Source organism: Ammospiza nelsoni, chromosome 5 (genome assembly GCF_027579445.1).
Source record: "Ammospiza nelsoni isolate bAmmNel1 chromosome 5, bAmmNel1.pri, whole genome shotgun sequence".
NCBI lineage: Eukaryota > Metazoa > Chordata > Aves > Passeriformes > Passerellidae > Ammospiza > Ammospiza nelsoni.
In genome coordinates, this window is record NC_080637.1 from 49632529 (window position 1) to 49646777 (window position 14249).

General features: G+C 40.7%; 1 protein-coding gene across 5 annotated transcripts in view; it reads right to left on the reverse strand.

Annotated features, from left to right (window-relative positions):
* The window catches only part of TNRC6B (trinucleotide repeat containing adaptor 6B), a 134217-nt gene extending 120206 nt beyond the window's left edge, over window positions 1-14011 (reverse strand). For 4 of the 5 annotated variants that reach the window (XM_059472204.1, XM_059472207.1, XM_059472203.1 and 1 more), the window contains exons 1-2: window positions 13790-14011; window positions 1615-1687 (exon numbers count right to left, since the gene is read on the reverse strand). The gene's annotated coding sequence lies outside the window, so the exon portion shown is untranslated. The remainder of the gene's footprint in view (window positions 1-1614; window positions 1688-13789) is intronic. The other variant, XM_059472205.1, reaches the window with a different exon arrangement.
* Window positions 14012-14249: the final 238 nt, after the last annotated feature.

Genomic DNA, 14249 nt, shown 5'->3' on the forward strand with positions numbered 1-14249 from the left:
CCTTCAGAAAAATTAACTAACTTCAGCTGGAGTAAGGTAACACCAAGGAAGGCCTGACAAATAGCAATGCACTGGTATGCCCACATATGATGTAGCAAATGCACATCCAAACTTAGGAACAACTTTTATTTAACTCTTTAAATGTAATACAGTGATGAGAATCTATTCTCAAAGGTAAAAACATTCATTAATATGAACCAGCAGGATTTCTTACGAACTTTAATGTCTACTGCAATACTGTCCTGCCATTAAACAGTATGGTTTTGGGATAATCCAATTAGATTTTAGTCCTATTTTTGCTCCATGTTTTTCTTCAGCAAAGATGTATTTGTTTTGTTCACTGGGATCAGCATGAGAGATTAAATGCAGTTATCAGCCACTCAGGGTAAGCAGTGTCCTTATGGATACCATCCTGCACTACTACATTCTAACACACTCTGGCAAGCAAAACCTGAACAAAATTTCCATATAGTTATAAATCCCTGAAAACCAATACCAGTGAATAAGGTACTTCCTCTAGGCCTAATTTTCCCTCTGTGTAGAAGGGTCCAGCTTAGAAAAATACAAAGTTCTCAACAGCAAGAGAGAGCTGGAATTTCAACGATTTCAAATTTGGTTTCATCAACCAGGCATCACTGGGACTAAGTACCTTGTCTAATTCAAGGGTATTTCATACAGCAACACTTTTGTTTATAGATTGGCAGCAGGAATCAAATATGGATTAAAGAGAAAGTCCATTCTTCATCAGATAATGAAGAAAAAACGTACTTCAAGCTTCTAAAGAGTGCAGCTGTGAGAGAAGCACTTATTAATGTACAGCCAATCATGATTCCTGTGAATTCCCAAGTCTAAAGTGGATATGGCCCACTAGAAGCCCCCTGAAGGACAGTAAGGCTGCACCAAATGTCACCACTACAGACATTTAGGAGAAATGGAAGGCAGGTCCCAAACTCTGTCACAAAGCAAAGCAGGCACACCAGTGCTCTCCCAAGGCAGCGATCTCGTGTACATGGCACACTCGAAACAAGAGCAGCTAGAACAAGGCACTACTTGACTGAACAGTGTCTTAAATGAGACTGCTTGTCTGACACAACTGTATCGACACACCAGCCTCTAGGTACAGACAAAATGTTCATTTGTAACACCTGATCCAACCATATTGGATTTAATTGCTAAAGCATTGTGCTACATTGAGTCTGTTAAGAATGTACAAAGGCAACATAAAATTTAACGTACAGAAGACGTTAAATTTTTTGTCACTTTAAATGCAAGTTGTTCTGCAAGCAAGAGCATTTAGATGATAGAAAACCTTTGACTATAACTTTATTGCTTATAGGAAATAATCACCTCCCAATTCCAGTGAGTTAAAAAATCTCAACATAAATTAACTATTTTTTAAAGAAAGTGATACATCACACATATCAACTTCAGCTTACAGAAACAAATCACATCAGGCAGTAACAAACTTCACAGACAAACCCACAGGAAATAACACACTAGAAAGCACATGAACACAGATCTACATCCTACAGTATCTTAAGAACCAGCATAGGCTATTGCTCTTCTCACCTCCAACTTTCAAGATCACAATATTGAGCTTTGGTTGATTTTTACCTTTGACAGTTTCCAAGGGCTGCCAAAGCCCACAAGGATCCGTCCTGGCTACATTCAGTGCAAAAATAAAACCCTAAAAGGAGACAAAAAAAAAAAAATAAAACATCAATCAACTGTGGCCATTAGTAAATTTAAAACAAATATAAAAACAAAAGTCAGCTGTCTCCAAAGCTCAGCAAACCTAGGTGCACAGCAATGAAAGGAATAGGCTGCCATCAGGAAAATATTTTCTTAAAATTCTCCCCACAAACTCACATCCAAATGTGGAAAAACAGTAAACACTGGTAGCATGTGTAAGAGAATCTCCTACTGACTATGAGATAAAACAGAACAGTAGGAGGCTCTAGAAACATAATTTCTATTCACAACTGGGAAAAACATGCAGTGAAACTGGTTTCTTGTACAGGAACTGAGAGAACACACATAAGTCTGCTTCCTTGCAGTCAAGGGAAGAGATTATATAATCCTACATTAACTCCTGAATATTAAATATTATGTGTAAAAATTAATCCCATACCTACCAACTATCAGGTATTTAATCCTATTTTGAAAGAGTAACATAGCAGCACTACACTGGCTTACAATCATGCCCATTTCAAATCATGCACAGCTAGTATTAAATACTTCAGTTTTGGTTTTGTAAAACATAACCAAGTTCCAGGAATCAAAAGAAGTCCAGAACCATCAGTTTACATTATACATCCAAGTCAACATCACTAAAATCTAAATTATTCCAGTTGCCATTATTCAGCTTTGTTGTAGGAGATATGAACAAATGGGGCTTTTCTAAATTCACTGCATCATACTACTCCTTAATGTGCAGCATTATTTAGGAACAAAGCATTCCTGTCATTGGACTAACTGCCATAAACTGAGTTAATTTTTTTTTCCTGATCTTCTAGCATTAACTAAGAGCTTGCTGGGCATGATTCCCATTCAAACAATTTCTGACTAGAAAATACATTTGGTGACAAAAGAGTGTCTTACCTGCCACTGTGGTTTACCTGTCCCTTTGCTAGTGAGAAAAGGTTTTACAGATGCAAACTTTAATTTTGAACTTGGTTCTGATTTATGCTGTGGGGTGATTCTGATAAAGCAACCAAGAGCACACTCTGCTCAAAAGGCCTCAAGATGTCTTAAAACATCCTACAGAAACCAGCTGCTGACGTAAATAAGCAAAAACATCCCATACTCAATGAGGATATGGGAAGTTGGCTTCAAGTCATTCACAACTTCAAAACAACACAGAAATATTTCATGGTTTTTCACCCACAGCACAGCAGCAGTGCAAGTCATGATTTACTATAAAAATTACCCAGGACAACCCAGGTCTCGCTGTGATGGTAATTCTCCACTTCACTTTTCAAGACTGAAGATGGAAACATAACTTGTAACCAAGTAATTTGGTAGAAGGAGAGATATTACTGGTGTTTGAGAAGAGGATTTGCAACCTCTTTATTTCACATGGTTTAGAACAATCTCTTTGCATTACTTAGGTGGAAGGAAATCCAGGAAGGATTAGTACTTCAAGGGAAAACGAACTAAAGATATCACTCTAAACAAAGCAGCTGGGAGGAATGGGAAAAGGCAGAAATGCTCAATCTCTCACGGAAAAAAATCCAGAGGAATATTCAGGAAGGGCAGTCCCATATCCCACAAAATCACTATGGTGTTCTACAGCAAAACATGACATGAGAAAGGGTGTCCATTATGTTTGATTTAGTATTGGCTGCACAACTTCATCTTTTGTTCTGTATTTAATTCTTTGCACTGATGTTTTTGGTAACATATGGAAAATGTTTCAGCTGTTCATGTAAATATGACACAAGTAGTTTTAACAAGATAAATAGCTGTAACTTGGAATAGATACTCTGTACTGCTCTTCCAAAGTAACATGAGAACAGAAGGACCAAAAAGAAGTTAAAAACCTATATGAACAAAACACAAGTCTCATTTCACAGCACTTAAATCCTTTTACATGAACAATTCGAATACAAACCATTTCATAAAATGGAGTGCTCCTGAAGATGTCATGGGGTTTAAAAAGGACAACTACAGAACGTGATCTGCTCAAGCAAATCCAATCATTAATGAACTTGTGGTTTCTTCTCATTAAACAATGTCACCCTTTTTGATTCATTGTTAAGGGAGACATGTGAAACATGCAAAGGGATACTTCTCAAATGGTCCTATATCAGACTTTCAGTTTAGAAAATCCTGGCTCTAGCCTTTGAGTCTAAAGACAGTCTTGAAACATAAGGACAGAATACTTCATCATCACCTTCCCAGTGTTCCAAACCATTTACATAAACAACATTTAAGGTGCTAAATGTTTCTCCTCCCAGTTAAGGAAAAGCAAACAGAAAAGCTTATTTAGAAAAATGGTTTGCTTACAGATTTTGCCACTTTCTACTGTACAAAGCAGCACAAACCTCACTTCTTTTCTGCTCATACCAGTTAGGCTAAAGAATCCATTAAAGATTGCAGTGAACATAAAAGGTATTTGTCCTCACTTTGCTACAGCAACCTACTGTACACTACATACACTACACATCACTTCTCAACTGTCATCAAGATTACATCCCAACTACAATCAGCCAAAGGCTGCCAAGTGGTTAAGTTTTCCAAAGTCCTTTGTGCTGTGTTCCACCCTGTATTTTCACTGTGACTGAAGCATATATACACACACATTTATGTGCATATACACGTATATGTGTGTACATACAATATACATATGTAAAAAAACACCCTCAAAATTATTTCTACTTTTTCTCTTCAAGGCCTTCAACACTCTACACCACATCATTTATGGAAGCTATCAAACTGAGGTTGTTGGGAGTACTGTGTTTAACTGACTGATGGCATCTTCTGGACAGCCAGCATCACAGTAAGAGTTATGGTGATACCTGGAGCAGCATGGAATTAAAACATAGTGAGTTGAGAATACCAGCTGCTTTTTACACTCCACATCAAAGTTTAACCCACTCCAGAGATTAGTTTTGCCAAGTTGGAAACAAATTATGATTTAAAAAACAAACAAACAAGCGTTTATTCTGGGGCATTTCCAAAGTGACAAAGTCTTCAGAATACAGAGGACCAGAGTTTTCTAAGGACAGGTGAAGAGTGGATGTTATATTAGACCAAAGACACAAAGCAGTTTTCTCCATCTTAAGCAAAACGTTGTGATGAGTGAGAAGCCTGCTTCTCAACAGCTCAACTTTAAACCTGAAAGCTATAAATAACTCCTTTACTGCTGATAATCCCAAGAGAATCATCCTGTCAGATTATTCATACCACTAAAGTCAACTCAAGAGCAAAGGTTTCCTTTTGAACCCCCAGTAACACTCCTCAAGTCCCACACTGCAGTATGTTTATCAAACCCAGCAGCAGTAACTAAATTAAAACTGATAAAGTGGTAAGCAGCCTTGTGCAGAGGAAAGGGGGAACGGTGCTTATTCACTGACAGCAGCAATTACAAGAGCTAAAGACAACATTACTGAAAATCATTCACATGCAGGACAGGACTGGAAGATACCGTACCTTTTAAACTACCTACTTCTCACAATCTTCCTGGATTTAATTAGAAGAGTATGGAAGTTTCCTAGGTTAAAACTATCCTTTAGCTTTGTTTGCTTTACAAGAAGAGCTGTGTTGTTAAGGAATTCACACCAGCACGGCAATACCAGCGCTAAGTCCTCCAGCAGGCACGGAGGCAGACAGGCATCCCCGGCTGCAGAGAAAGGCTCTGGGTCCGGCACTGCATCCTGTGACACAGCCTCGGGCAGAGGATTACGGCCAGCCTGAGCCAGGACATGGCCAGGAGGAAGGCCAGGGGATTGAGATGGAGAATGAAGCTTAAGTCACAATCTGCTTTTTCTGCTTTTTAAACTTCACTCTTTTATAGCTCACACCCTGAAATTTTCCAAAATAATGTTCCATATTTATCTCACTTCTAATGATTAATAACAGAGAGGTTCTCTTATACAAGGACATTTTGACTTCTCACTAACATGATTATACATGCAGAGAAGTCCAAGATCTCTGGATCTCTTTATTATTGTCAAAGAAAACAAATGCTGAGCTGTTAAGCAAATAATTCTAAACTATAATTGCAAACACCAACTTTGAACATAACCAGCTGCCAAATAGAACTTCATCAATATTTATAGCGTGACATCAGTCTGAATTGTACTTTTCAGCTATTTCAGCACCTAAGAAAGGAACAGGAAGCTAATTTTCAAAAATCTGTTTTATATTCAACAAAGCTTTTTCTTCAAAGAAATGAGGCAACACACTCATTCTTATGGCTAATTTATAAATTTAAAAACACAATGCAAATTATTACTGATACAATGCTAGTCCTCAACACTGCAATCTTTGCTGAACATGTTTAGTTAGTACTACTGAATTTGGAACTACTTGCAAGAAGAGCTTCAGACGCACTCAACTATGTGTGAGGTCAGGGCCCTAAATGTTCAGTTTTTTGGCACAAAAAGATTCTTCAACTATCGCATCTTATTTCCTCTGAAAGTGGCATTTAAAAGCAAAGCAACCCAGTTTACTATTGCAACCAAAAACATAAAAGTCTGCCTTTAGGCTACCTACTTGAACTACATGACAACTGATTGTCACTGTCAAGCTCTCACACCACATTTAAAAACCCAGCTCTTGAAAGTTGCTCCTAGTTTTGAATGTGCTTCACTTACATGTTACTTTTTGTTCATCCTTTATTAAATTTGAAATGCAGTAACACAAAACCTCAGTTATTTTTTGTCCGAACTTCGAAAGACTGAAGTTACTTTCAGTTTACTTACATACCCAGCTGTGGCAGGGGTGAGATAAGCTGATATACAGTCTCCACACACAAGACAGCACCAGTTTATCTAGTTACCTTCAGCTGGTGAAAGCAACACGATCCAGCACTGGTTAAGTGCAGGGTTAGGGCTGGAGAGGGAAGGGACTGGTTATGTCACCCTATTCTTGCCCTCAGGCCACCACAATGTAACACTGTCAGGAGCATTTTCCTTTGCTTATTAGACAATGTTAAAAAGTATTTGATACAATGGGACTTCTATCTGTTTTCTCCACAGTCTAATTCAGTTTACAATCAACAGGAAGCTTCTCTCAATATGAAGCTTTTTCCACAATACATAAATTGCCATGCAAGAGAAAGTTGGACTTTGAATATGAAAGAACCAGAGCAGTTAACTTCCAACAAATGAAAGTATTATCAGCCAGTTTTGGTTGTGCCTCTGAGTACTCTAAAAATTAAAAAGGCCAAGCAAACAAAATTATGGGCAACTAATCTACAACAACTATGGAGTTTAAAAAATGTGTGGAAAAGCCTAGCTTTGCAATAAAATACATCTTCCCCCTTTCAAGTACCATTTATCAAAGTGAGTGCCATCAGAAACACAGGCAACTTCCCCTAAGCTTTTATTAAATACAACAGAAACACTGAACACCAACTAAAATCTACACCTGTTCTTCAGGCTGCCACCACACCAGCTGCAGAAAGTAGACAAGCAGATCCTGAAGCACCCAAACATTTATCTAAGCAAAAAGCACAGCTATAATAATCAAAACCCAATTTTAGCTTTACTATTGCACCTTGCCTTGAAGGGGTAGGAAAAACATGAGCTGAGCCTGTAGGAAATCATCAAAAAAAGTCACTTGTTATGAGGGGCAGGGAAATACTATAGTATTATAGGGAATAGTAAAGACAAGATCCATTTTAAATGTGAGAATCCATTTCAAATGTGAGAAAATATTAAGTATTGATTTTTTTTGCAGTGTCAATGAAAAATGGTATGAATCTTAATGAACAGTCACAAATAAGCACTGTGGCTTGACTCTCATTTTTGTTCTCTTCAAAAGAAGACTCATCTGCATTTTAATTTGTCAGAATAGGCATCTGATACAACACAACTCAAACCTGATAATTCAGAATCTCAGCCATTTGACAAACAAAAATACCAAAAATTTAATTTAAAACAAATTTTTCTCAGAATCCAAATACATATGGAAGGATAAGAATTTAAATTACAGTGGTTGTAACAGTAAAATATCCTGCATAGACGCACACTGGTGCCAAAGCACTCTTTTTTTAGTTCCTTACTTGAAGCAGTTAAGTGGAACTTAAAAAACAAACAAAACCTTGAAAATAAAACCCCCAAACATCATTATCAGAATAAACACATTCCCAACACAGAGTGAAACTGCTATATTTACAGCAATGTAAGAATGCTGTTATAATAACACTAATACATCCAGGAAAAATCTCAATACATAAAAACCCCAGAGAGAGTCCCAAGCAAAGATACTAAACCCCATAAAAGTAGATGAAAATGCTTTAAAGCAACTATTTAGAGCAATATGTATTATGGCCTTCTCTCTTAAAGGGATTTTGGGCTGCTTCAGATCAAGGATGGATCATAATTTGTTCTGAAGTATATTTTGATCTTTGTAAGAAGCTGGGGTGAGGGGACACATTCTCTTCCTCTATCTCAGAGGCAAATTTTTAAATCAAAATATTATCCTAACCCTTTTCCCCAAGTTCCTCATCATTCCTCATGCTAGCTGCACCCTCTAATACTATTAACTTACTGTTTCTCAAGTCAATGTGCAAGCAACAGAAACCTCAGAGGTTTGAAATAGTGTTTCACTATAGTGGTAAAGTAAGTGAGTGTGTAGGCAATTTAATCTACAAAATCTAACTTCTGGAAAAGCTTTTAAATCACAAAGTTACTGTACTGTTGTGTAAAAAGCAGAATATACTCTCAGCTGTAATAAGAAAATGTACTCTGTGTACATCTTCTCCAGAAAGAGACATCAGATTATTTCTAAGGATCCCCAAATGTGCCAGGAGAGAGCTAAAAGGTTCCCAAATGTCCAGGAAAGAACCTTCAAACATGGGTTAAAACCCGGCTCTCTTCAGCTCCTAAACACAGAAGTTCCTAACTCGAGGTCACTGACACCAGTGCTGAGTAATTTGTATCTCTTGGCTGTAAGAAGCAGTGAGATGAGAGGATCTACACCAATTATCCTTGGTGGATCACCCTAAGGCCAAAATAGATTTATCCACAGTAGACTGGCAAGTCCTTGAAGAGTTCCTTCTATTTCCCAGAGGTGGGTTTCCTACCTCTCCTACCACTCATGTGGTACTGCTGTGAGACTTATGCAGAGAGGTCACAGGGCCAGGGAAGTTGGTGATGGGATTGCCATGGAACAGCCCAGCAGTTCCTTAGCTCTGACCATGTGGAGACCTATCAGACCAGTCCTAAAACAAGAAGGGCAGCAAAAACCTTCCCAAACATTCAGCTTCTGGACTTAAAATCATACATTTAATTTAACTAGTGAAATTCTCTCACAAAGTCTGCTTTTGCCGCATGAACAACACATAAGAGAACTGCAGGTACAACCAGTGCTTGTGGTAAGAAAATAGGAGGGACTTGAGTAGAAAAAAAAACCCCTGCAACCCTAGGATACAAGAGGATCGGAGGAACAGAAAGAAGCATTTCCAACAAGCAAAACAGAGGCTGATTTTTCAGAATCTGAAAAATCTTCAAACTTACCAGAAGAAAGCCAACAGTATTTGCAAAAACTATGTTCTTTGTAGACTACTACCAAATCAAAGGGTAGTAAATTTCTGCTGTTACAGAACAGACTTTACTAACGAAAAACCCAATACACTACTGAAAAATTCTGCCAGGTTGTTTTTCTTTATAGCACTTTTTATGACACTGTCAAGAGTCATGATAAAAGTATAGAAATTAAATGCAAGTAAAAACATCAATGACTTTTACTTCATTACTCATTTAGATGGATTAGAGGACTTCCCCTCATACAAGCAACATGATATCGCTGTATCGCCTTTTGACTAATCCTCTGTCAGCCTATCTAAAATTATCAACTCTTTGTTTTGCAACTTTGCTTCTTATCCTTTCATCTGCTAATTAGCTTTCCAGCCTCCCATCTTCTGTCTAACACGGTCAAAATATACCAACTTCCAGGTTATTTTTTACACATTTATTATGACCTGTATCCTGTAGTACACAGCACAAGTGCTGCCTTATGATACCTCCCATTTCTCCTGATGTTACTCCACAGACTTAAAAGCTAAACTAACTAAGAGCTGCTTTCAGGTCCATTTTACTTTTTTAAGTAGATATTTTAAAAACTTTAAACAGTGTTAAGTCTCAGATAGAACATTAACTTGCTTCCCAGATTTTCTCACAGAGGAACTATTGAGTTTTTTCTGATCCACAGACATTAAATCAGGAAATACATGCACGATATCCAATTTCAGAACTACTAAAGCTGGCAGGGCCCAGAAACGCAATCCGTACTGACTAGCTGAAACTGGAAAAGGTCATCTCCATAGCTCACTGCATGGTAAACACGGAGAACATCCAAACTCCAACCACAACCCTCACGCTGATGAAAACTTCAAAACCTCAGAACATTCCCCTACAACATGATGCAAACCATAATAAGTGTAAAAACACCCTCTCCCTCTAACCGCTATAAGAAGGCAAAGGGAAAAAACAAATTTAACATACTCACTGCCTACTGCTCTAAAGGAGAAAAAATAAGTGACACCAACGCCTTCCAGCAAAGCATGTTTACTCCCCTGAAGAAATAAAAAATAATGAGTAGAAGTGCAACACAAAGAAGGCACAAGCAGAAGAGAAATGTAAGGAAGCATAAGAGTTTTATTATCCGCTGAAAGGGCCAGGGAACAGCAGTCAGAATATCCTGATTACTCTCACCCCGGTCACCTCGCAAGCTGAAATACCAGCAGGGACGACTTGTCTGACAGTGACAGCTGGCCCAAGTACCAGAAAGTGCCCCTAGTTTTATTAGCACATAGTAGCCAAAAGTTTTGTTTGGATTCACAAGAAGTTAACGTGAATTCTTCAGTCCATATTCCACACTCTGTTTGCTATCAAGAACAAGCAACCTTACCATATATGTTTTATCTGAAATAGGAGAAAGACAGTAAATGCTAAGCTCAGGAAGACTGTTAGGAAGAATACATGTATTTTTCTACCACAACTGGTCAAACCATTAGAAATGCATGTTACTGTCTGCTCAACATCTCTGTGCTAGGTTCTTGCAATTAGAACTGAAGACAGACATTCCCTTGCTATTTTTTCCCTAGGACAGTGAAACATTTCATTATTAAAATTACTGAAAATGGAAGAAACAGACCATTAAAAGCAAATCCAGAGCAAATACATTTTATAAGCAGAGGTGACAGAAAACTTTTAGTTCTAAAGAAAACCAGTGGTACATATGTGCTAGTATCAGGTACTTCCCTCCTTTATCTATGTGTTAAACACGCTTAATTTATCCTGTGAAAACAAACAACGCCAGTTCTTCACAAAAACTCATCTACTGACCCAAACTACACACAGGTTAAAGCTGAGTGAAGAACAACAACTAATGATAAAGAACTGAATAGCTGTAAAATGCTAGGAATGCTGTAAGCAGAAGTATTGCAGAATTTGTGAATCTGATAGCAGCACTATGAGCAATGACTGAGGAAAGCCATTGCAAAGAAACTGGAAAATGACTGTTAGTTTTTATTACTGCACAAAGCAGACAATATTTATGTATAAAGGTTTCCAAGAAAATAAACACAATAATGGCAGTAAGTGACTAGAACAGACTGCATCCAAGCATTTTGCAGAAAATGGAAATAGAGTAACCAAACCATTAAGCAGACTATTAATAAACTCATTCAAGTCAATAACTAAGCTTCTTAGACTTATTCTATGATCTCCAGTTCCTACTGCTTAATTGTAAATCCAATCTCTTCTGTGAGCAGAAGAACACCAGCTTCACCATAGGGAAAAAAAAAATCACTCAAAAACCCCAGAGAACAAACCCCATTTGAACATATTTTCAAATTACTATTTTTATAGCAGTCCTTCAATTCTTTCCAGCATTCTGGCCGCAGCTATTCTGTTCTACATGCAGCTATCTCTACATATGATTTTTATTATGCATTATTCTGCAAAAAATTAATTCCTAATCTCTTACTTGCTATGATAGGAGGCAGATCTAAGGTAAAATATACTACCTCAGAGTTACACAAAATTCTCTCCTGAGGCTTCCTCCTCTGAAGTCATCCTCCAACATCAAGTTTTAATGATGAAACAAGCATCATCAAGCAAAGCCACAACATACACTCAACCTAAATGCTTTATTGGACTATTCTGTCACAAACACTGGCAGATTAAGCCTTGTCAAGACTTCTATGTCCAAACGTTTGAACTTATTATTGAAATGAAAGTGTGGATCTCTAGCTAAATTTGCAGATATACAGAAACTGGAATAATGCATTAATTCAAAAGTCTGCCTAATCAAGAGACACTGACTGGTTTATCATTGCATTTTTACCAGGACTTCCATATTACAGGATATACATTTTGCCCATCAGCACACATGCAGTATAGCAAAACAAGACAAATGTCTAGTGATGACCTCACCTACTCTCTACTAAGACACATGTGCCTGTACCTTACTGCCCCAAAGCCTCACAGCAGAAAATCTAACACACAGCTAACACCTCTCTGGGCTCCCTTCCCCCATGTCCAGCCTCAGCTTTTCGCAGGGTGATTTTTTGGCTGGGGAATTGTCTAGTTACATCTGCAACTCAGTAAAACCCAGGTGAAAAGTCACCCCTGCAAAGCCCTCCCCCCAGATACATTTACCCAGCAGACCCTGCACGACCCAGGGCTCGTGTAGAAAAACTGGAGCTTATCTTTCAGCTCGGGGCCTTGGGTATTGCAGCAGATGAGAGCATTCACTCACATCTCACCAGAGCACAATCCAAGGAATCTGCACCCTCAGAGAGTCACCGCAGGAGAGGAGGGCATTGCTGAGCAACTTCACTGTGCACAAGCTAACTACAAAGCTGCTTGAACTTGTGCACATATTTAATAACCCTATGAATCAAAGCTATCACCTCTACAACACTTGTAGCAGGAACGAATTTCCAAAATCCATTCATATGGATGGCGATATTACTGGAAAACACTAGGTAAAACAGATCTTTCAAATACAACCCCTAAAGACCTACCTACCTATCTAATTTGCAGAAAAACTCACAGTTTTGGTAGAGGTTGTAAACTTGACAACGTTTGTAGACGTCAACGACAACGCCGTACCTTTTGTAGAGGTAGTAAGCTGAACTCCAGCAAGTTATGATTTAAAAATAGTAATTAATGGATTATAAAAACGTTAACTTTGCACAGAGGTATTTTAACACATGTTCATAAGGTTAGTGAAACGTTACCACGGAAAAACAAGCACTGTTTACATCAGTAAGCATTTCTACTTTAGCTAGGAAAACACTTTGTTGAGTCTTCGGTTTATTCAACAAGCCTCAGCTGTATGCTGTAGTAGATCCTCCTACATGCACTCTCACGAAGCAGATCTGAGCTTGCAAGATACCACGCTGCAAGCAGCGCTTATCCACAGCCAGCGAAGCGTCTCCAGAAACAAACATTCCCTCTCATCTTGCTACAAACAGCTGGGGAAACTTTTTTTCCCCCCTAGGACACACCTCTGAACACGGTCACTCTTCCCACCCACCCATCGTATATACACACACGTCTTCACCAGCATCACGTCCCGCTCATCCAGCGCGGTTTGCAGCGGTACCAACGCAACCTCGGCTCTGTCCCCACACTACAGCACTTTTTTTCCCCATCCACACCAGGGCCCCTCGGAGTGTTTCCGCCGCCGTACCTCCTGCCCGGCCTGGGTGATCCGGCGGGCGGGCGGGCGGCTCTCCCCCGGGGCCCTGTGTGGAGCGGGAGGGGGCGGTGGGGGCACCGGGGCGCAGCCGCGGCGCACGGCGGCCGCACGTGAGGCGAGGAGGGGGCAGCGCTCGCCCGGCTGTGCCCCGGGACAGGCGCTCGGCGGGGTCGGGGCGGGAGCAGCGGCCGCTCCGCCACCGCCGGGGCAGCGCCCTTGAGCCGCCGCTCGGGGCCCCTCCCGCCGGCCCGGCCCCCCCGTCCCTCCCCCGCCCCGCGGCACCGCGGCCCGGCGCCAGAGGCCCCTCAGAGGCGGCGCGAGGGTGCGCAGGGCGGGAAGGGCTGCCGGGGAGTCCCGCGGCGGGAGCCGGGATGGGGAGTAGGTGGGGGGCCCGTCCCGCACTCACCGCCGAGGCGCCGCCGCGGTGCGCTGAGCCCCCGTTCTTCTCAGTGCCGGGGGCGGCTCCGCCCGCCCGGGAAACACGAACCCCAGGAAGCAAAAGGCGAAGAAGCTGCGAAAAGCGTACCCCCCCCCGCTCCGCCGGCGCCGCCAAAAAAACACCACCGGGGGGGGGAAAAAAAAAACCAAAACCAAACTTTCCTCGCCGCCGTCTCTCCCTCCCCCGAGGAGCACGAACCCAAACACACCGGGACACGCCCCCGCACCGCCCCTCGCACCGCCCATTGGACGGCGCCTCGCCGACCCCCGCGCTGATTGGTCGTCCTGCCTGCTCGTCTTCTCCTTCCGCTCCCCTTTCCGCCCCTTCACGCTGCCCATTGGGAAGAGTCCCGGGGCTCTCTCCGTCCATTAGCCAGAACGCATGTCAATCACAGAGGAGCACCGCCTCTCGGCGCTTTCCATTGGGT